This window comes from Podarcis erhardii, assembly GCF_964252035.2.
Source record: "Podarcis erhardii genome assembly, chromosome: 3".
Taxonomy (NCBI): Eukaryota; Metazoa; Chordata; class Lepidosauria; order Squamata; family Lacertidae; genus Podarcis; species Podarcis erhardii.
The window spans coordinates 116,985,357-117,010,421 of NC_138507.1; the positions used below are offsets into that span (position 1 = coordinate 116,985,357).

The following is a 25,065-nucleotide window of genomic DNA, read 5'->3' on the forward strand; positions in this document are numbered from 1 at the left end:
GTGTGGGAATAAATCAGACTGAATTGCAGGCTTTCCTCTTATCTCCAATAGTCTTTATTGCATAGAAAAACATCATTAATCAGCCTGGCGAGCTGGCTGCCATCCCTCCGCTTTCTCGGTAAAAGCGAAAGAAGAAAAACACACAGAGAAACACTCCCCTATGTGAACATAGCCACACCTCAGAATGTGAGACGTCACTCAGAACTGTTTAACCCTGTAAGTTCTGATTCTCCTCACATTCAAATTCTACAAAAAAAAAAAAAAATCACAGTGGCGAATAAGAATAAGAATAATTTTATCATTTATTCCCTGCCCCTCTGGCTGGGTGGCTTCTAACACATTTTAAAACATAGGTAAAGGTAAAGGGTAAAGGGACCCCTGACCATTAGGTCCAGTCATGACCGACTCTGGGGTTGCGGCACTCATCTCGCTTTAAAGACCAAGGGAGCCGGCGTACAGCTTCCGGGTCATGCGGCCAGCATGACTAAGCCGCTTCTGGCGAACCAGAGCAGTGCACGGAATCGCCGTTTACCTTCCTGCTGGAGTGGTACCTATTTATCTACTTGCACTTTGATGTGCTTTTGAACTGCTAGGTTGGCAGGAGCAGGGGCCGAGCAATGGGAGCTCACCCCGTCGCGGGGATTCGAACCGCTGAGCTTCTGATCGGCAAGTCCTAGGCTCTGTGGTTTAACCCACAGTGCCACCCGCGTCCCTAATAAACATTAAATATTAGGAACTTCCCAATATAGGGCTGCCTTCCGGTGTCTTCTAAAAGTTGTATAATCATTTATCTACTTGACATCTGATGGGAGGACATTCCACAGAAAAGGCTCCGCTGCAGAGAGGTCCCTCTGCCTGTTTCCCTGTAACATTACAAAGTGCTACTACAACAAAGCACTCATTTCAGAGAAGGTAAAGGAAAGCAACTTTAAAACAAACAAACAAACTTGAGCAGTCCCCCTCCCTGCCTGGAGATAGCTACACTTAACAGTACCACAGTTGAAGCAAGGGTTAAGTCAACTCTCTGCCTTCTGTTAAAACAGCTTTTTCAGTCAAACTCCCACCATGAAAACCTTCAGTCTCCCAGTTCTCTTCTCCCTGAAACTGTTACTGGTTGATCTAGGTAAGCAATGTATGGAATGAAGAATTTATGGGGATATTTACAAGACTTTGGCTCTGGTTAATTAAGCAATCTATGGCCTTTTAAATCGGGTGGGTGGGTGTTGACCTTCAAAATAGGGAAGGTCATGGACTGAGCATGTGGGCAACATGCATGGGGACTTTGAGAGCATGGCTTCCATGCACGCCCCTGTCCTCATTTGTGAATTGGGCTTCATGAGTTCAGCCTAGTATGTGGCATGCCTCCTCCAACATTTATAATCTTTTCTACACAGTTTACTTATAAATGCAAAGGAGTGTTATGCTGCTGGAGGAATATGTCAAATGCGTGTCTGCCATTGGTCCAAACTATCTTATGTTCGAGACTGTGGTAAATTTAAAAAGATCTCTTGCATATTTTGACATGAAGTAATACAGGCAGAGGTTCCACAAAGCAGGAAAATACTAAGTGATCTACATGAGAGACATTTAGCAAGCATTATATTTCCAATGACAAGAGACAGTAACCAGGACTTCCAGTATGTAATGAGGTGTCGGGAGTGAATTTTCATAGATGTGGGTAGCCCTTGACTTATCCTGCTCCTTAGACATTTAAGAACTTAAAGGTAAAGACTGTCAGTTTCAATTGTGTCTAGATGCAAACCATCACTACAGCTGGAATAACAAATTGAGTTATATATTCAAACAACAGTCTGGTTGCAAATTTGCTTCGAAGACAGCTTTGTATGGATTGTGTTGCAATAATCTGGAAAAGACCCTGATGTTGGGAAAGATTGAGGGCGCAAGGAGAAGGGGACGACAGAGGACAAGATGGCTGGACGGTGTTCTTGAGGCTACAAACATGAGTCTGACCGGACTGCGGGGGGCAGTGGAGGACAGAGGTGCCTGGCGTGCTCTGGTCCATGGGGTCACGAAGAGTTGGACACGACTAAACAACTAAACAACAACAACAACAATCTAAGTAGGTTGTACCTAGGTCAAAAATTATCAACCTTCCTGGTCACTGCTTCTTCCTCGCTTTGCAATCATGTGTGAAGTGTCCCTGGACCTATTTGACTATAACATGGCAGGTGCTGGGCATCCTGTTCATGTCTGCTATTTTCATAAAAGCAGTTTAGAAAACAGTAGGATACATTAAGGGAAATCTCTTTCATTTCCCCAGCCACCTCAGTATTAATGTCTGCCCATCTAGGAAAACCAAGGCAATGATCTTTCTGAAATTTGTCATTTGTCACTTTCAGATAAAGCAAAGCTGCCATTCATTTATTTATTTTAAAGAACTATGCATCATTCCCTTTTCAAGCCATTAAATAAATAAAGTCAAAGTTTCCAGTTACAAATAAACCTAAACTAATTTTCCCCATGATTTGGCAGGGTTTATACTGTGGGAAGTAAGGATGGGGAAGAAATTGAATTCAGTTCACATTTAATGGCAAAAACCTGCCCAATTCACCCTTTCCAAAAGAATGCACACAACTACCCTTTAAATTCCTTCTACTTTTGCAATGCAGTTCTCCAGCCAAGCAAGATGTACAAAAATGGACATCAAAGGGGGAAACATGTGAAAGAAAGAAAGAAAGAAAGAAAGAAAGAAAGAAAGAAAGAAAGAAAGAAAACTGCAAATATTGGTGTGGGGGGTGGCAACATTAGGAAGGCCAATTTAAACTGATATTTTCTGGGATAAGTCTGAGGTTCTCCAACATTTTAAAAGGAGCTTGAGGAGATATGCTTGAGGAGATATGGTATTATTATTTTGGCCGAGCTCACACCTGTTCAGTGCACAGCCCTGTCTCCATCCATGGATTAGGTTTCATAAGAGCATGTGGCATATAATCTTCTGAGATAGTCTACCATCTTCTTTTCTTTTCCACAGCGTTCTCTTATAGGATTTCGAGGAGATGGGAGGGCCGTGCTGCTGGAGGACTTTGCCAAGAAGTTTTCTGTCGTTTGCCCCAACCCTATCGCATTGAGAGCTGTAATTACCATATTCTGGTCTGTTGCAAATTTTGACAGGAGATCATATAGACAGAGGCTCCACAATTTGGGGGGGGATACAAAGATCTATTTTAACAATGTGTCATGTGTGTTTGTGCAAGATCGGTTCTACCTAGATGACCACATGTATCCTTCTTGGGGTTTTCTTATAAGAAAACAAGAGTTTCATGACATCAGTTTTGGTGGTTTAGCTGGCTGCCGAAATAGGGGTATAGTTTAAGAAAACTAGATCTGTAAATTGATGAGAGGAGCTATCTTCAAATGGAGTAGTTACATACGAGACCACACAGACTCTTCTCTTTGAGGCAAGAAACTTTGCTAGAAGCCTTTGAGCCAAGATGGGCAAACTGGAATGCTTGTTCTTAGAGGACAACATTGATATAGTAGGCACAATTGAAATGGATAGAATGAAGAGACACAGTAGGACACAGTTATCTTCTATTTTAAACTCTCTATAAAGGATATATTGGAGGCAGTGTTGTTCTGTACCACAAAGAAAGCATTGGGTCCAGCAAGCTAGAAATCTCCTGGGCACCAAGAGAAATTTAATAATGGGGACATGCTATGATCTCCCGATCAAAATGCTCAGGCATTTTTTGAGTTGTGGAAATCAGTATATGAAATCAAGGAACCATCCAAAAGAGGAAATGTTGTAGTAGTCAGTGCATTCAGCTACCCTTACAAAGACTGGCTACATGCATGTTCAAGTCATGAAGAAGTGGTGAAATTTATAGATACTGTTCCCAGGACAGTTGGCCATGTACTGACCTGTCATGGCGAGAACTAATAATAATAATAATAATAATAATAATAATAATAATAATAATTTATTATTTATACCCCGCCCATCTGACTGAGTTTCCCCAGCCACTCTGGGCAGCTTCCAATCAAGTGTTAAAAACAATACAGCATTAAATATTAAAAACTTCCCTAAACAGGGCTGCCTTCAGATGTCTTTTAAAGAGAAGATAGCTGCTTATTTCCTTCACATCTGAAGGGAGGGCGTTCTACAGGGTGGGTGCCACTACCAAGAAGGCCCTCTGTCTGGTTCCTTGTAACCTCACTTCTAGCAATGAGGGAACCGCCAGAAGGTCCTCGGTGTTACGATATGGATGCAATGCAGCTGCAAAGTGCTAGCTTGAAAAGTAAACATGATGGGAATGGGACTGCCCGTGGGAATCAGAGGGACAGTCTATTCACAGTGCGAAGCACCGGAATTAGCTCAGAGTGTAACATGAGCTCTTCCATTTGTTCCTATCCAGGAAGTGTTTGTCTCTTCACTGCTGGAGCTTGAAGAGAGCAGTCATGTTTTTTGTAACTCTGCAAAGACAGAAATAAAAGCATGTAAATACGTTTCTGTCTATCTCTTTCCCCTGCCCGGGAGGGCAGGAAAGAGGGGTGTGTTCTTCTCACGTTTGAGAAGAATCGCCGATCGAGACCTTGCCTGCGCCTGCTGGGGAATGCAGCCAGGGAGGTCAACAGGGAATCAAGCCGAGTGCCTAGGATTGTTGCCAGTTCCTCTGATAAAGGGCTTGATATCCTGTCACTCGGTGCTGGATCTCAGTGTCTGGGCTGAATGATGGGGGTGGAGACGCTCCTTCAGGTATACAGGGCTGAGGCCATTTAGGACTTTAAAGGTCAGCACCAACACTTTGAATTGAACATTAAACAAGCATTGAATGAATTGAACATTAAACAAGCAGAGACTATGGGTTGATACCCATCCCTAGTTGAGATAGAAAATAAATTGGGCTCAATCAGTGGTCATGTCACTACAAGAAATTTTAATTGGAGTCAACTGGTTCTATCGATAGGTCATAACAGATGTTAACTGTTATGCTGGTCTAAAACGGCAAATTAACAGCAATATTGTAATTATTTGACTGAGAGTCTTTTCTTTTGCAACTGCAATGCAGATGTGGTGAGTGGATGGAAACACCCCTTTTTCAGTTGGGGAGTTGGCAATACTTGAATTGGATAAAGTTTGCTTTCCCTGCTTTTATAAATCCATAGTACACACCACTCCAATTCCTTTTGTCATTGGCGTAAACATGGAAAATGGGGTCTGGAAATGACTGCGGGAAAGATGCTACATGATATTGTTTGTACATAGCTCTGATCTGCTAAAAATATACATAATGATAGGTTTAAGAAATAGTGCAACAATACAGATGCACATCATGGTTCCTCGTTTTTATTATTTTATTATTTTATTTTATTATTATTGCTACAGCTAAAGCATTAAAACAAGCAATGTAAAACCATTCCAATGAACACATGGAGAATACTTGAGGGAACCATGCATCCTCATTACACACTCTGGAAATAATGTTTCTATAAATGCCAAACATATAAGATTAATTACTACAACAGATTTGCAAGGTTAACAACAACGACAACTCTTTAAACCATGAAGAGTGTCAGTGATGTGATATCTACAGTAAGTAAAGAAAATCTGTAACAGTTCGGTAAAATTCAGGATAACATACTTATTCAAAAAGAAACGTTAACAGAAGATGGTCCGAGTTCTTACGGTGAGGAATTAATGAAATAAATTAAGGGAGATTAATAATGCTTCCTCAGGGGCTTGGACTCGATGGCCCTTGTGGTCTCTTCCAACTCTATGATTCTATGATTCTACCTACTCTGCAGTATTCCTCATTTTTGATGTGAGATCACAATCCAGAGGGACTGCCCAGTAGGAAGATCCTTCAGATCATAATAAACATTCAAAAGATAATTATAACCAAGTGTACCTAAAATGAGATAAAACACATGTAACTGCTAAATGCCTGAATACACTGCTGAAACAAAATTGTTTTAAGCAAGTTCCTTAAGTGCCTCCAAGTTGTAGGTTGTAAGGTACTTAAGAAGGAACATTGATCCTGATCTCATATAATGATTATTGAAGAAAAGTGGGTTTATCTAGTTGTTCGTCATGTTCCGTGTTTTGGGTGTGAAGTCTACAGTCAGGCAGGTTCTCCAGATCAATATAAACAGCTCGGTCAAAGCGGGATGCCATGTAACAGTGAGATTAAAAGGCTGAAGAAGAGCACAAGGAAGGAAGTAAAATCAAAAGGAACAGAGGCTTTCCATTTCTTTGGTATGTAACTGTAGGTATAATGGTAAAGGGACCCCTGACCATTAGATCCAGTCGTGACCGACTCTGGGGTTGCGGCGCTCATCTCACTTTATTGGCCGAGGGAGCCAGCGTACAGCTTCCGGGTCATGTGGCAAGCATGACTAAGTCGCTTCTGGTGAACCAGAGCAGCGCACGGAAATGCCATTTATCTTCCTGCCAGAGCGGTACCAATTTATCTACTTGCACTTTGACATGCTTTCAAACTGCTAGGTTGGCAGGAAGCTGTAGGTATAAATAAGTACAATATCTAAAGTATATATATTGTATGTCTCTTTCAACAACCATTCATTGTAAACCAGAATGGTAGAGGGGAGAATATCCAAACCAATGAGAAAGATTCACTCAAGGGTACCACATGTCGATGAAGGATTAAACCAGCTCCTCTCTTCCACCTACAACAGATTTTTCAACAAATGTTCCACCATGAACTCTTTCTTCAGTCTCTCAGTGTTCCTCTCCCTGATACTTCTACTGGCTGATCCAGGTAAGATATTCATGTGTCAGGGTCTGGCAGGATGAAAAAGACTGCTGGGAACCTGCCTCTCAATAGCCCCCCAGGGAGGGTTCCAAAGATGACATCTTAGAGCCCAGAGCCTGGTGGTGGGACACTGAGGAGGAGTCAGCAGAGGGGAAAAGCTGGAAGCTGATAGAAGCAGGAGACTTGAGCAGTGAAGGTGGGTCAGGAGAAGGAGGGTCTTCCAGGGCAGGATTAGAAGTTGAGAATCACAGCATGCACACAGACTTCCTCAGTCCTGCTGACTCTCCTCCCACTCTGACCCACTGCGTGAAGCAATGAGCCAGATGAGTGCAGAGAAGGAGCTCACCCCCCTCAATGCAACCTTCACCTGCTTGGTGGGATCCAGAGTGAGAAGCTAGAGGGAAAAGGCGTACCTAGAGCTTAGTTTCAGCAATGCCTTCATTGAGTTAAGACGAACCAGGGACATTGCTGTATTGTTGTTTTCCGCTAATAAAATCCTAATTGCATCCCATGCTTTCTCTGTGTGTTCCTGCCCTGTGGATGACATGGCTCATTGAGAGCTCCTTGACAGCATGGAATGATGGACTTATGGGGGTATATGATTCAGAGACATGTAAAAAATAATAAATAAATAAATAAATAAATAAATAAATATAGGACTGGTACATCAGGAAGATGACCAAATTCTTTAGTAGACATCTGAAGGCAGCCCTGTTTTGGGAAGCTTTTAATGTTTAACAGACCACTGTATTTTAATACTTTGTTGGAAGCTGCCCAGAGTAGCTGGGGAAACCCAGCCAGATGGGTGGGGTATAAATAAATTATTATTATTATTATTATTATTATTATTATTATTATTACCCAACCCTTTGGAACCCTGAACATACAAATTCACCCAAAGTCTTTCTTCATTTCTGCAAGGTACACACACACACACACACACACACAGAGAGAGAGAGAGAGAGAGAGAGAGAGAGAGAGAGAGAGAAACCAATATCTGGAGCATTCACTTCTGTTTTCTTGGTGGAAGAAGGTGCTGCTTAACACCACTGCTGATTGAGGACCATCAGGGTCCTCAAATATATGAAATTCCCTCCTCCCCCTCCTCCCCAACATTCAAGTGAATGTGAGTAACAGGCCACTGTAGATCTTCATCACTTAAAACAGAGGAGGTCAGGGACTGACCAGCTGGGGCAAAACCCACCAGGACATTGGAAACATCACCTGAATGCATGTATGGGTCCCCATTCATGGGCCGGGCTTCATGTCTTCTGGCAAATGTGTAGCATGCCTACTCAGAAATCATTTGTCATATTTGTTGCTTTCTACAGGATTCTCTACCATTAGGAATGAAAAGCACTGTTATCAAGCCAAAGGACAATGCAAACCACGTGAATGCGATTGGCCCTATAGTTATTATGGAGGAATGTGTCATATGTATACAATAGTCTGTTGTCTACCCACAAAGTAGAAAAAACACTAAGATAGACTTGAAGCATATGTGCTCCATGTCTTTGTGCAAGACCTATTCTGTATAGGTATTTGCTTGAATCAACTTCAGGGCTCTCAATAGCAGCAAATTGTGCTGCTATCTAGAGGAGCTCAAATCTCAGCTTGCAATGAAGGTAGATGTAGCTAATATTGCAGCATTAGGGGGGAAATACCAGAATCAAAGAAACTTGAGAAATCTCCATTGCTGTTATGAATAATCTGGAAGAATCTTCTTAACATTTGCTGGTTAACTGACATTTGACATAAACATCTCATATCGGAAGATTTGGTCATAAGGGGCAGGCATCTGACAGCAGGCATTATGCAGCCTCCAGAACTGGACTTCTTTTCAGACAGCAGTTGACTGTATCTGACAGCCGGCATATAGTTGTGGTCTATGCAGCAATCAAAATATAAAATTCTATGTATTTGTTTTCAAAGTAGTAGCAGAATTCAGTAAATGTTCCCTTAACTAAATTTGGTCAATAAAATTTGTTGATTCTGAATTCTTCAGTCATATTGTTTAAATGTTGTATTTTGTGACTGGCTGGCAACATGAAACACTGGCTTTCACATAAACTGTTGGAAGCCTCGGGGATTTGGGGCCTCTTAAAAAGCAGAGACACCACCTTGCCGACAAAGATCCATATAGTTAAAGCCATGGTTTTCCCAGTAGAGATATATGGAAGTGAGAGCTGGACCATAAAGAAGGCTGATCGCCGAAGAATTGATGCTTTTGAATTATGGTGCTGGAGGAGACTCTTGGAGTCCCATGGACTGCAAGAAGATCAAACCTATCCATTCTTAAGGAAATCAGTCCTGAGTGCTCACTGGAAGGACAGATCGTGAAGCTGAGGCTCCAATACTTTGGCCACCTCATGAGAAGAGAAGACTGCCTAGAAAAGACCCTGATGTTGGGAAGGATGGAGGGCACGAGGAGAAGGGGACAACAGAGGACAAGATGGTTGGACAGTGTTCTCGAAGCTACCAGCATGAATTTGACCAAACTGCAGGAGCAGTGGAAGACAGAAGTGCCTGGCGTGCTTGTCCATGGGGTCACGAATAGTCGGACACGACTAAACGACTAAACAACAACAACATGAAGAAGAGGAGAAGTGGCAGGAACAGGAAAGGAACAGCCAGCTTCTCCACCACCATGGCTGTGGTGTAAATCGACATCACCCTAAATCAGCTTTTCTTTTAACAAAATAAGGGTTTCAGGGCTTCATTACACACATTGCTATGGTATAGCTGGCTTATGAAATAACCAGGATTTCAGAAAAGCCAGATTTCTATATTGATCAGAGATAATATTCAGGCTGGAATATTCAGCTTAACCCCTTTATTTGAGACACAGGTCAAAGTAAACCTTTCAGAGAAAAGCATACCTTCAAACATTTCTCTGATGAAAATAGGTACATCCTATTCCATCATGATGATGATGATACCCCACACCTCTTGCTGGGTTCCACTCCATATATAAAAACATAATAAAGCATTTTAAAAACTTCCCTGTACAAGGCTGCCTTCAAATGTCTTCTAAAGGTTGTATAGTTACTTAAATTCTTGGCTCAGGGGTTGCATGACTCCATACCCTCCAACATTTTTTCAATGATAATAGGGACGTCCTAAGGAAAAGCGGGACATTCCAGGATCAAATCAGAAAAAGGTAAATCCGGTACTGTTCCTGGAAAACAGGGATACTTGGAGGGTCTGGAAAAGTCCCTATCAAAATGGTGCAATTTCTGTTTCTGCTAAACCCTCACCCCGATACAGATACAATAGGATACGTTTTGCCCAAATATTGTTGCGTGCAGATGTGGCAGGATGAAACACTTCAAATATTTGAATGGCAAGTTGAGAAACGCAGTGAAACCATGAACCTCAGGCCTATGCAGCCTATGATTCAGAATCATTGTGATGCCCATTAGGAACCCTGACAGAAAACATGCACTGGATGCCCTGCTAAAATAATGGGACAGTCCCTCTCATTTAGCAGGAGATTATGTTAATCAATAGTCATAATAATAGGTATTTTAAAAAGGTACTTACCTTTACTACTAGGTGAAATTTGTTTTGCAGGTGGGTGACAAGAACTTGCTCTTTCTGTGGGCAGCAATACATTTTAACATTTTATCTGGTAATTCAAATCTTCCAAAGTATCAGTGATATTGGAATTCTAGAACTGGATGCATAGGAGCCAGTCCTAGGGGCCGAGGTCCCTTTGACTCTCCTAATGAAATATTTGAAGAGGCCATGCCCCTGCACTGATGGGCATCACCATTCAAGTGTTGTACGTGTGCCATGTGATGTGATTGATTATAAGGGGTGGGGTTTACCTGCCCCCCCATATTTTATTCAAGTTGGTACCCCTGACTGGATGAGCCATTGCATCTGGCATGAAGTTGGGCATTTGAGTGAAAACATGTGTCTTAGATCATAGGCTTGGTGATATGTCCAGGTTACCATTGAAACACCACTCCAAGCCTCGCTGCTGCTGAGATCTGGAAATGGCAGTGGGGAAAGATTCTACATGAACTGATCTTGGTTGTACCTAGCACTAATCTGCTAGGAACACGGGCTAAGTTAAGCAGTTTAATTGGGTTACATTGTTCATCTTTACCTGCCTATGTCTAGATGCAAAATGACCATCACTGCTGCAGAAATAACACTTGACTTATATTTTCAGGCAGCAGTCTGGTTGCAAACCCTCTTCACTAAGTGTGTTACAATAATCTAAGCTGGATACACTTGGTGCATGAATGAGCACAGTCAGTTTCAATACAACAACAACAACAACAACAACAACAACAACAACAACAACAATTTTATTATTTATAGCCCGCGCATCTGGCTGGGTTTCCCATGCTGGAAGGCATAGAACTGGCAAAAGAATCAAAGTTCCTGGAAATATTTCCTGTCCATTGCTTTCCCTCCTTTCCAACTAATCAACTTGGAAATGCCTAGCACAAATACCCCTGGACTTATTTACTACACACACACACACACACACACACACACACACCCCTTGAAGCATAAACTTCTCTTTGCTTGGAATGTGCTACTATTTCCTTAAATGGTTTAGAATGATCAGGATCCTCAAATGAACCTGACGTTTCATTCCTATTCCATGGAATGTGAATACCAAGGCACTAGAGATATCTGTCACTCAAAACAGGGGAGGTCACAGACTGAGCAGGTGAGGCAGCATGCACTAAGTGACTGGGGGCTAGCATGACCCCATCTCCATCCATGGATTGGTTTTTGTGTTTTAAGGCAAATGCCTACTCAGAATTTGTCTACCACTTTTTCTTTTCTTTTCTACAGGATTCTCCTGGGTATTTACTGCAGTGGAGTGTGATATAGCAGGAGGGCAATGCCAAGAGAACAATTGTTATGAGCCCCGGCAAAATTATGGGGGAGTGTGTGGTGGTCAAAGGATGCACTGCTGCCTCCCCAAACCTATAAAAATGCCCCCCTTTTTGCCACCATATAGAGGTCTTCAAATCTCTGCTTGCAATGAACATGGCTGCAACTGGTAATGTGATCGTGTACAGATGATCCAAGTGCTGGAAGAAAAGAAACTTGAAATAACTCCCCTTTTTTCTAGGGAATAAATTGGGCATATCACGTATATGTCAGCATTTGATTTATACAACAGTGTGAAAAACCTGGAGGAAAATCAACCAACCAACCAACCAACCAACAAATAAAATAAAATTGAACCAATTTTGCACTTTCTGAAACAATACAAGAACCAAAACAGATCCGTCTTTTGAAATATCCATCCCTCCAAATTTTACACCATACTTCTCCAATTAAACATTTGCAACAAGGCATATCAGAAAATGTGCATAAAATGAATATATTTATGCAAGCAGCATGCAAACATATCAATATGCATTCTATTAGGGTAGAGGTGCCAGCTTCTCCAGAGGAATGGCAGGGGGTGACACAGCATCCCACAACAACCTGACATTGTGTGCACAACATCCTGAGTAGCCAGGGGCGGAGCCAAATGCCCTCTGAAAATTGTAGGAAACTGAATCTGCCTTGGCCCCTTAGAATCAGTGCCTATGCATTGGGACAATTCTGTTTGTTAGATTAAACCACTGGCAAATGTGTGCTTATGATGAGAAATTTGCACTAAGACACTGATGAAATTTCACAAGAGTTTTTTTAACAAAATGTAAATTGGTGCAGAAATGTGGAGAACTGCATGCCATATTAGAAAGCTGAAAAAACAGATATTGACATATCTATCCAATGTTGCAGTAATGGGATATGTTTAACTCTTTTAAGGAGGCCTTGGGTGACACAAAAGAGATAAAGGAGGGGCAAGTCTTATTGTGATCAGAAATGGCAGAATGAAAAGCTTCTGCTGTGCAAATTACACCTTCAAAATGTGGAGGAAATATGAATCTCAATCTACAAGGATGGAGTTCTTTTTGCAGATAGTTCAAGTGCAACTAAGCACTCTCAAAGCTAAAGGAGGGATGAGAGAGGACATATAGGGAAGGAATACCAAGATGCACCAATATAAAATGGGGGACACCTGGCTTCCTAGCAGTACAAGTGAAAATGTTGTAGAGGCCTTAGAAAACCACAAGCTTAACAAGTCTTAACAAGAACTTCCTGACAGTAAGAGCTGTTCGACAGTGGAATTTGCTGCCAAGGAGTGTGGTGGAGTCTCCTTCTTTGGAGGTCTTTAAGCAGAGGCTTGACAACCATATGTCAGGAGTGCTCTGATGGTGTTTCCTGCTTGGCAGGGGGTTGGACGCGATGGCCCTTGTGGTCTCTTCCAACTCTATGATTCTATGATTCTAAGTCCAGATCAAAGGAGATGCCGGCTAAACATAAAGAATAACTTTATGGCAGTAAGTCGACAGTGTAACAGACTCACTCAGGAGGTTGAGGACACTGCTTCACTGAAGTTTTTAAAACAGAGGTTGGGTGGCCATTTTGTATTCTTTAGTTGAGATTCCTGTATTGCACATCACTTGGGAAGACAGGCGAACTAAGATCAGTGTACTGGAAGAAGCAAAGATCACCAGTGTTGAAGCAATGATTCTTCAACGTCAACTTCATTGGACTGGTCATGTTGTGAGGATGCCTGATGATCACCTTCCACAGCAACTACTCTTTTCCGAACTTAAAAATGGAAAGCGTAATGCTGGTGGTCAACAAAAGAGGTTTAAAGACAATTCTTTTAAAAATGTAGTATAAACAGACAACTGGGAAACACTGGCCTGCAAGCGCTCAAGTTTACCAAAGGTGTCATGGGCTTTGAAGACACTCAAACTCAGGACACAAGGGAGAAACGTGCTAAGAGGAAGGCACGCTTGGCAAATCCACACCGTGATCAACTCCCGCCCAGAAACCAAAGTCCCTACTGTGGAACGTCGTGAGGATCCAGAATTGGCCTCCACAGTCATTTACGGACTCATTGTTAAAACCGTGTTTATGGAAGACAATCTTGCTTGGCCATGAGTGATTACCAAAGAAGAAGAAGAAGAAGATTTCAGGAGGGTTGAGTAGATGACCTTTGGGGTTCCTTCCAACTCTATGATTTTAGGACCAGGATTCAAATCCTCACTTGATATAAAGGTCACTGGGTGGCATAGGGCCAGTCACGCTCGCTCAGCCTCAAATATCTCACAGGGTTGTTGTGTGGATCAAATGTGCAACTGGTAAAGCAATCAGAGGAAAGTCCATTCCTCAAAGGGAAACTTAGCTTTAGTAATTTCAGTATTTAGTTAATGCAGCTATCTCAATGCCAACTGGATTTTTGTAAACTGTCACAGGTACACTGTATTTCAGATGGTGGTGGTGATGGCAGTTGAATGAAATAACTGGGTGTATCTATTAGAAATGGAATTTTGCCCTTTCACAGAAAGAAGAACTATCAGGGCAAGTTGAGAGACTGGGGCTAAATGTCCAGATCTTGTTTACCTTCCTACCAGGTGCAGGACATATTGTACTTAGCGGGTACACTCCATTCTTGGTAAATTTAGCTCTGATCTGCTAGCACAAATGCATAATGATGGTTTAAGAAATCTTGAGGACGCTGCCGAGGTGGAAGATCCAGCAGATAATCATAAATTGTTCAGGCAAAGAGGCACATCTATTAATAGTGTAGTTAAAAGACTAAAGAAGAGCATAAGAAACGAAATCGGAAAGCAACAGAGGCTTCCCATCTCTTTCGTAAGTAGCTGCAGGCAACTATTTCATTACAATCATTTGAAATATAATTGCATTAGGATTGAGACAGCATATTTCCTTCCATTGAATTATTGCCTATTGATGCACCGAAGAGCAGAAAAGAAACTTTCAGGGAAGGGGTGGAATAGAGTTAAAATTGTGCTCTACACATCTGCATTGTTTCAAGGTTTCTAGTAAAGGAAGCTGTCATGTTTAAGTTGTTTAGCAAGGCCATCCTTCAACTCTATGTGCATAAAGCAGTTGCCCTGGGCAGAACAGAGGATTGCAGCTAAACTCAGTTCCCATTCACTATCTCTTGCTGGCAGTAGGCATCATTCAGATGATCTAACCAGGCTTCTATGGATATAGCTCCTAGCATGCAGATGGGAAATGCACAACCAGCAGCCATCATGTTGAATTCCTTGATCAAAGGAGCATGTATAGGTGTAAGCCAATCCAGAGTTAGATCACTGGTCCATCAACCTGAGTATTGTCTATAATGACTGACAGGAATTCAGAAAACAGATTTCATGCACATAAAGGTAAAGGTACCCCTGTCAATACGGGCCAGTCTTGCCAGACTCTGGGGTTGTGCGCTCATCTCACTCTATAGGCCAGGAGCCAGCGCTGTCCGCAGACACTTCCGGGTCACATGGCCAGCGTGACAAGCTGCATCTGGCGAGCCAGCACAGCACACAGAACGCCGTTTACCTTCCCACTGGTAAGCGGTCCCTATTTATCTACTTGCACCCGGGGATGCTTTTGAACTGCTAGGTTGGCAGGCGCTGGGACTGAACGACGGGAGCGCACCCTGCCGCGGGGATTTGAACCGCCGACCATGCGATCGGCAAGTCCTATGTGCAGAGGTTTTACCCACAGCGCCACCCGCGTCCCTAGCATGCACATGTAAAATGATATTTAACACAGGAAGGATCATAGTTCAGTGACAAGAGCATCTGATTTGCATGCAGAGAGTTGTGGGTTCAACCCTTGGCATCTCCAACTAGCATTGGGGCTGTCCACTGTCCGACATCCTGGAGATTCATTGCAAAAACTATAGGCAATGCTGAACTAAATGGACTAGTGGTCTGAACGGTAAGTGAATTTCCTGTATTTTTAAAAGCTGCCTTATATTGAGCCACATCCTTCATACAGATGAAGCTCAGTAAGATCTCTAGGAACTTTTTTAGCTATTTCATTATTGCATACAAGGATATGCTTCTCTTTATGCTGCTCTACTAAAAAACAAAAACACAACTGCTGGATTTAGTACAAAATTCAGAGATAGGTTTTATTTTCCATGGATATCCTTATGGTATAGACATGCAACTGAATGCTTAAATTCAATTAAAATTAATGGGACGTTGTTCAACTAGCAAAATGAGTGGAGTGCAATTAAGACTTCCATTGGGGCAGAAGTTAAGTCAACTCCATATTTTTAGTCAACACAGAACTTCAGCCCAATTTCCAACCATGAAGACTCTCCACCATTTCTCAGTCCTCATCTTCTCAGTGCTGCTGCTTGTTGATCCAGGTAAGATATGTATAAATATTCTTTGATATGTGCATATATCAATTAAGATTATGAAAATAATCTTAAAAATGGCCTTGGGCATATGAGTTGATCAATAAACTTGGTTTCCTGCAATGCACCCAGGACTCCATTCCTTCAAACCAAGTTGAGGTAGAGTTAATTCAGGTCTAGCGATGCAGGACAATATGATTCAGTTTGCATGTAAAGGTGAACTTGCCAAATTAACACCTTCTGAATTCATATGAGAAGCAAAAATTAGTCATCCATTGAAATTTGTATTTGTGTTTTTCCCTGAATGTTGCAATGCAGTTTTTCAACCAAGCACTGTATACAAAAATATATTTACAAAAGTGTGCATATAAATGCATATACTAGTGAAGGGACGCGGGTGGCGCTGTGGGTAAAACCTCAGCACTGTATAGAAAAATATATTTACAAATGTGTGCATATAAATGCATATACTAGTGAAGGGACGCGGGTGGTGCTGTGGGTAAAACCTCAGCGCCTAGGACTTGCTGATCGCATGGTTGGCGGTTCGAATCCCCGCGGCGGGGTGAGCTCCGTCGTTCGGTCCCAGCTCCTGCCCACCTAGCAGTTCGAAAGCACAATTAAGTGCAAGTAGATAAATAGGTACCGCTTTCTAGCGGGAAGGTAAACGGCGTTCCGTGTGCTGCTCTGGTGCCGGTTCACCGGAGCAGCTTTGTCACGCTGGCCACGTGACCCGGAAGTGTCTGCGGACAGCGCTGGCTCCCAGCCTCTAGAGTGAGATGAGCGCACAACCCTAGAGTCTGTCAAAACTGGCCCGTACGGGCAGGGGTACCTTTACCTTTACCTAGTGAAAATAACATACAAAATTCATTACATCAGGGGGAGGTTCTTTGCAAACTCATGTATATTAGGGCAAATTGCAAAGAAATTGGAACAACAATCCTGGTGAATTTTCATTATTTCTATAAAAAGGAATGCGAACTGATGTGCAAATATGGACAAGTGAATTTAAGACACAATGTCTGATTGCGCTGGACTATTCTATTTATCTATTTTGTATTTCTTTATTTTTGTAAAGTATATAAACCCTGCCTTGCAACAAAATATTCAAGCTTACCTATAATAAGATAATCAATTTCCTATTATCAATAGGACAAGGTATATAACAATATCATGATGACCAAAACATAATTTTTTTGTATGACTAAAGCAGGCATATCTGAATTTCTATTTGGTACTCTCAGTTCTTCCCCTATCTATTCCCCCCCCCCTTTGCAGGATTTAGTATAGAAATTTCGAAGAGAAAGGATTGTATGAGAGCCAGAGGTCGTTGCTTTCCATTTGTTTGTCCCTGGCCCCTAGGATACTATATTGGAGAATGCTTTTGGCCCATTAGACGGTGCTGCATGTTTTGACATCAAGTCAACATGGTATACCATGATATACCAAGAAGAGCAACCCAAAGATGTGTCGTCCGTTGGTTTTTGCAAGAGTCTCTGTTCTTTGGAATAATCCTCCAGGTTCCTGAAATAGGCAGATGGTGCCCCAAATTCCACTCCTTTGCCAACCCAAGATTTGGTGCATGCCATGAAGACAGTCACACCTGGTAAAAGATTGTAAGATATGTTTAAGGTCAATAGATAAGGTTGGGCAGCCAGTAGGGAGGAGGGAGAATTAGCCCATCACCGATGTAAGGAAGGGAAGTCACCAAGATAAATTAATAGATTCTGGTGTAAATTGTATGTTATGTGATCTTAATGTAAATGAATGTAAAATAATAAACATGTTTTGAAGGAGGAGGAGGAGGAGGAGGAGGAGGAGGAGGAGATGATAGCTGCAACTTGCAAGGCAGTAGCAGTCAGTGGGGCAGCAGTGGTGGAGCATCACTGTTCTCCTAACTTCAAAATAGAGTCTCACTGGCACTTGCCAAAGATGCAGAGGGAGGAGGGAGGCACCAGGTGTTGTGCAGTTCTGCAGTGGGAAGAGAGGTGGATTGGCTTCATTGCACTGCACTGTGTCCTTTGATCGGAGGCAGCAGAAAGAAATGAAATGTAATTTATTATAGGTACGGTTGTGTCACAACTCTTTTTTTCAATATTGTTCTGTCAGTAGCTAACTCAGTTTAAACGCTTTAAATAAATAGATAAACAAAACATTGTATGCCATGCCAAAAGACTCATTGATGTTTTTCTTAGTGCCCCCTCCATGGGTGATCCAGAGGGTGGAAATATAGAAAAGGGCCCTTCCAGGGGTGGCTCCCTGCTGGTGGAATGCTCACCCAACATAATCTTTATATATATTTTAGGCACCATGCAAAAACATTGTGTTTTATTTGGGCTTTTGGACCTGAATTTGAAAGGTTGAAAGTACTTTCTACCCCATGATATGCACAGAGCAGACATGTCCAAGCAAAGGAACTATCTCCAAGGGTCCAGGATCTCTTTGACGCCCCCAATGAAATATCTGAGGGGACAGGGCATCTCTAAAGTTGGTGGGCATTGTCATTCAAATGGTGCGTGGGCCTAAAACAAACATTCAGGCCTCCTCCAAACTACTATGGGGCAGCCCCTCTGCCTCCTCTTCCAGGCTGATTTATGTAAGTGTGGAATAGGTGTCATGCTTCAGCTCTAGTTAATGCATTAAGGGGTTAAGAACATAGTGTAAGCTGTTTTGCCAGACTGAACTAGGTCACACCTGCTCATATCCCTTTCTTTTCTTCCAGCACTTGGATCATTTGTACATGATAACATTACCAGCAGCAGCCATGTTCATTGCAAGCAGAGATTTGAAGACCTCTATATGGGGACAAAAAGAGGAGCATTCTTATAGGTTTGGGGAGGCGGCAGCACATCCTTTGACCCTCACACACCCACCCATAATTTTGCCGGGGCTCATAACAGTTGGTCTCTTGGCATTGCCCTCCTGCTATATCACACTCCTCTTCAGTAAATACCCAGGAGAATCCTGTAGAAAAGAAAAGAAAAAGTGGTAGACAAATTCTGAGTAGGCATTTGCCTTAAAACACAAAGACCAATCCATGGATGGAGACGGGGGCATGCTAGCCCCTTGTCACTTTGTGCATGTTGCCTCACCTGCTCAGTCCCCTATTTTGAGTAACGAATATATCTACTGCCCTGGTACTCATATTCCATGGAATGAGTGGAACATCAGGTGCATTGAACTGATCATTCTAAATCATTTGAGGAAATAGTAGCACATTCCAAAGAAAGAGAAGTTTATGCTTCAAGGTCTCTCTCTCTCTCTCTCTCTCTCTCTCTCTCTCTCTCTCTGTGTGTGTGTGTGTATAAACAAATAAGTTCAAGGGTATTTGTGCTAGGCATTTACAGGTTGATTAGTTTGAAAGGAGGGGAATCAATAGACAGGAAACATTTCCAGGAACTTTGATTCTTTTGCCAGTTCTATGCCTTCCACCAGAAATTGAATTCTGCAGCACCTCTTACTTGCCTTTCACAAAAGCAACCTCCCTTGTCTTTAGCTGAAATTCAGAAACTTTGATGACTGACCCTGCCAGCTGTAGCTGCTCTAGTTTCAAGATATGCCTATACGTTGGAATTGGAATTGGTTCACCATCCTGATACTCTGGCTTCCTGGAATAAGCATTCTCTCTTTGACTTTGACTGCCGGACACATAATGCACTCTAAAGTCGAATCAGGCAAAGAACTGCACCCAATGAATCTGCCGTTGACTGAGACGTCACATCTGCCAATACTTCAGATTCCGATGGTCAGTGCGCACTTCCACCTGGTGTTGCGCCCCCTCTAAGAAATGTCTCCACACTTCAAAGTCTTCTCAGATAGCCAAAAGCTCCTTCTCTCAAATCATACAGTTCTGCTCGAAATGAGTCAGCTTCCTAGAGTTGAAAGCACAAGGGTGTAGGTTGCCATTTTGGTTCTCTTGCAGCAGTACCGCCCCCACTGCCCTGTCAGAGGTGTCTGTTTCCATGACAAGTGGCTGGTGAGGGTCGGCATTAACTAGGTATTCCTCTGAGGAGAACATAGTTTTGAGCTGCTCAAACACCTGTCATGCTTCAACTGTTCACTGGAAGGGCTTCTTGCCCCTCAAGCAATCCATGAGAGGTGTTGTGAGTCTTGAATAGGCTAGCGCAAACTTGTGGTAGTAGTTGGCAAACCCCAAGAACTGCTGCAGGTCTTTATTTGTCTTGGGTTCCTGCCATGACACTATGCCCTGCACCATAGCCAGATCCATGTGCAGCCCTTCCTGTGTAAGACGGTAACCCAGGAAATCTACCATAGAAACATGGAATTGGCATTTCTTGAATTTCGTGTAAAGTGAGTGTTCTCTCAGCCTCTGCAGCACCTCTGTCATGTGCCGCACGTGCTGTTCCTGGCTTTCAGAGTAAATCGAAAGATCATGAAGGTAACTGATCACAAAATTATCCATCAGGTCACTGAAGATGTGGTTGATGAAAGCTTGAAATGTTGCTGTCCCTGACTGAAGTCCAAAGGGCATGACCAGGTATTCAAAACTGCCATACCTGGTGCAGAACGTTGTTTTCTACCCATCTCCCTCCCTCACAAGGATCAAGTTATAAGCCTCCCTTAAGTCCAGCTTCATGAAAATCTTCATGAAAATCCCCAATACGTGGTGGGGGATAGCAATTGGGTACCATAAGGCTACTGATTTTTCAGTAATCTGTGCATAATCTAAGTTCAGTAGCATTCTTTTTATACACGAGCAGCAGTGGAGAGCCTCCCGGTGCCTTGGAAGGTCTGATGAAGCCTATAAACTCTCTCAAAGCCTCCAGCTCTGTCTTGTACATCAACATCAAATTGTGAGCAGCCAAGCACTCAGCAGGAGGTATATCTTACACTCATAAGAACTATGGGGAGGCAACTTGTCTCCTTCCTTCTCGCAGAATACATCTTGGTAGGAATAGTATTCTGTGGGCAATTGGCTTTCCTCACCAGTTAGAGGTCCCAATAGCACTGCTACTACTGGGGTTTTGTCATCTAGGCAGTGGAGATGACAATATACTGATGCAAATGTTATGGATCGCTGCCCCTACACTATAACCGGGTAATGTCTGGACAACCGCAACATCCCCAGAACTAGTGGGTACATGACTAGCTTTGCTAAGTGGAAGGTGGCTTGCTCTCTGTGGCCACGCAGCTCCATGGTCAAAGGTACTGTGGTGTGAGAGACCTTCCACAACACCAGGGGTCTCCCATCTATAGTCTGCACTCCAACAGGGTCAACAGTCTCTGCATGTGTATGACACTGTTCCTTTTCTAGGGAATAAATTGGACATATTACATATATGTCAGCATTTGATTTCTACCACAGACAACCGTGATAAACCTGGAGGAAAGTTTTTTTTGGGGGAGTGGAGATTGATGGCCCCAACTTTACTGGGGAATATGTGGCGATGGTACCAACACAAACATTAAAAATGAATGATGAAGAGCAGTATACAAATGTAAACAAACTAACCAACCAACAAATAAAATAAAGTTGAACCAATTTTGCACTTTCTGAAACAATACAAGAACCAAAACAGATCCGTCTTTTGAAATATCCAACCCTCCAAATTTTACACCACACTTCTCCAATGAAACATTTACAAAAAGGCATATATCAGCAGAAAATGTGCAGAAAATGAATATATTTATGTAAGCAGCATGAAAACATATCAATATGCATTTTATTAGGGTAGAGGTGCCAGCTTCTCCAGAGGAATGGCAGCGGGTGACACAGAATCCCACAACAATCTGACATCGTGTGCACAACATCCTGAGTAGCCAGGGGGCAGAGCCTTATGCCCTCTGAAAATTGTAGGAAACTGCCTTGGCCCCTTGGAGTCAGTTCCTATACATTGGGACAATTCTGTTTTTTAGATTAAACTACAGGCAAATGTGTGCTTATGATGAGAAATTTGCACTAAGACACTGATGAAATTTCACAAGAGTTTTTTTTAACAAAATGTAAATTGGTGCAGAAATGTGCAGAACTGAATGCCACATTAAAAAGCCGAAAAAACAGATATTGACATATCTATCCAATGTTGCATGAGCACAAAAGTAATGAGATAGGTTTAACTCTTTTAAGGAGGCCATGGGTGACACAAAAGAGATAAAGGAGGTGCAAGCCTTATTGTGATCAGAAATGGCAGAATGAAAAGCATCTGCTGTGCAAATTGCAAATTGCACCTTCAAAACCTGGAAGAACCATGAATCTCAGTCTACAATGATGGAGATCATGTTGCAGCCAGTTCAGAATGACAATTCAAAATGCAAGTTGGTACTGTAAAAGTGGGTGGTCTCCTCTTCAAGACAGAGGAGGGTGAAGTAGAAGTAAACTAGAGATGTGAGAGAACCTATAGAAAGGAATAACCAGATGCACCAGTACAAAATGGGGGACACCTGGCTTGCTAGCAGTACATGTGGTAATGTTGTAGAGGCCTTAGAAAACCACAAGCTTAACAAGTCCAGATCAAATGAGATTCCGGCTTAACATCAAGAACAACTTTCAAGTAGTAAGAGCTGCTCCATGGTGTAACAGACTCCCTCAGGAGGTGGACACGCCTTCATTGAGGTTTCTTAAGCAGAGCTTGGGTGGCCATATGTCTTGGATGCTTTAGTTGAGATTCCTGCATTGCAGGAGGTTGGGCTAGATGGTCTTTGAAGTCCCTTCCAACTCTATGATTCTAGGACCAGGGTTCAAATCCTCACTTGATATAAAGCTCACTGGGTGACATAGGGGCTGTCATTGCCACTCAGCCGCCTCAGTGTACATGTGACATTGGATCTGCACAACAACGCTGTGAGATATCTCACAGCATTGTTGTGCAGATCCAATGTCACATGTACACTGTATTTCAGATGGCGGTGGTGATGGCAGTTGAATGAAATAACTGGGTGTATCTATTAGAAACGGAATTTTGCCCTTTCACAGAAAGAAGAACTATCAGGGCAAGTTGAGAGACTGGGGCTAAATGTCCAGATCTTGTTTACCTTCCTACCAGGTGCAGGACATATGGTACTTAGCGGGTACACTCCGTTCTTGGTAAATTTAGCTCTGATCTGCTAACACAAATGCATAATGATGGTTTAAGAAATCTTGAGGACGCTGCCGAGGTGGAAGATCCAGCAGATAATCATAAATCGTTCAGGCAAAGAGGCACATCTATTAATAGTGTAGTTAAAAGACTAAAGAAGAGCATAAGAAACGAAATCGGAAAGCAACAGAGGCTTCCCATCTCTTTGGTAAGTAGCTGCAGGCAACTATTTCATTACAATCATTTGAAATATAATTGCATTAGGATTGAGACAGCATATTTCCTTCCATTGAATTATTGCCTATTGATACACCGAAGAGCAGAAAAGAAACTTTCAGGGAAGGGGTGGAATAGAGTTAAAATTGTGCTCTACACATCTGCATTGTTTCATGGTTTCTAGTAAAGGAAGCTGTCATGTTTAAGTTGTTTAGCAAGGCCATCCTTCAACTCTATGTGCCTAAAGCAGTTGCCCTGGGCAGAACAGAGGATTGCAGCTAAACTCAGTTCCCATTCACTATCTCTTGCTGGCAGTAGGCATCATTCAGATGATCTAACCAGGCTTCTATGGATATAGCTCCTAGCATGCAGATGGGAAATGCACAACCAGCAGCCATCATGTTGAATTCCTTGATCAAAGGAGCATGTATAGGTGTAAGCCAATCCAGAGTTAGATCACTGGTCCATCATCCTGAGTATTGTCTATAATTACTGACAGGAATTCAGAAAACAGCTTTCACGCACATATGTGCTGCTAATTACTGGAACAGGCCAAGAGACGTGATGGCACTGAATTTTGTAAAATGATATTTAGCGCAAAAAGAATCATAGTTCAGTGACAAGAGCATCTGATTTGCATGCAGAGAGTTGCGGGTTCAACCCTTGGCATCTCCAACTAGCATTGGGGCTGTCCACTGCATGACATCTTGGAGATTTATTGCAAAAGCTGTAGGCAATGCTGAACTAAATGGACTAGTGGTCTGGCTGGTAAGTGAATTTCCTGTATTTTGAAAAGCTGCCTTATATTGAGTCACATCCTTCATACAGCTGAAGCTCAGTATGATCTCCAGAATCCTTTTTAGCTACTTCATTATTGCATACTAGGATATGTTTCTCTTTATGCTGCTCTACTCAAAGAAAACCCAGTTGCTGGATTTAGTACAAAATTCAGAGATAGGTTTTATTTTCCATGGATATCCTTATGGTATAGACATGCAACTGAATGCTTAAATTCAATTAAAATTAATGAGACTTAGGACACCCTGTAGCCTGAGTTGTGCAGTTTTTTTCAACTAGCATAAATGGAGTGCAATTAAGACTTTCATTTGGACAGGAGTTAAGTCAACTCCATATTTTTAGTCAACACAGAACTTCAGCCCAATTTCCTACCATGAAGAATCTCCACCATTTCTCAGTCCTCGTCTTCTCGGTGCTGCTGCTTGTTGATCCAGGTAAGATGTGTATAAATGTTCATTGACGTGTGCAGGGTTATGAAAATAAACTTAAAAGTGGCTTTGGGAATATGAGTTGATCAATGAGCTTGGTTTCCTGCGAAGCACCCAGGACTCTATTCCTTCAAACCAAGCTGAGCTGGGGTTAATTCAGGTCTAGCGATACAGCAGAATTTGATTCACTTTGCATGTGAAGGTGAACTTGCCAAATTCACACCATCTGAAATTATGTGGGAAGCAAAGTACAGTCATCCATTGAAGTTTGTATTTGCTGTCTCCGAATGTTTACACAGCCAAGTACTGTGTAAAAAAAAATACATTTACTAAAGTGTGCATATAAATGTATACTAGTGAAAATAACATACAAAATGCAAAAAAATTTCCTTCCAGTAGCACCTTAGAGACCAACTAAGTTTGTTATTGGTATGAGCTTTCATGTGCATGCATTATATCAGGGGGAAATGCTTTGTAAAGTCATGTATATTAGGACAAATTGCATAGAAATTGGAACAAGAATCCTGGTGAATTTTAATAATTTCTATAAATAGGCATGCGAACTGATGTGGAAATATGGAGGATTACCTAGTCCATCCTACATTCTCCCAAAGACTTTCGATGTATCCTTTTCCTGG

The 25,065-nt window shown here is 42.2% G+C and overlaps 1 long non-coding RNA gene across 1 annotated transcript; it reads left to right on the forward strand.

Moving 5' to 3' along the window:
- The first annotated feature begins 6,096 nt into the window (after positions 1-6,096).
- LOC309338068 lies at positions 6,097-8,738 on the forward strand. The gene is made up of 3 exons (XR_014154662.1): positions 6,097-6,217; positions 6,658-6,740; positions 8,066-8,738. It is a non-coding gene; the product is annotated as an uncharacterized lncRNA (long non-coding RNA).
- Positions 8,739-25,065: the final 16,327 nt, after the last annotated feature.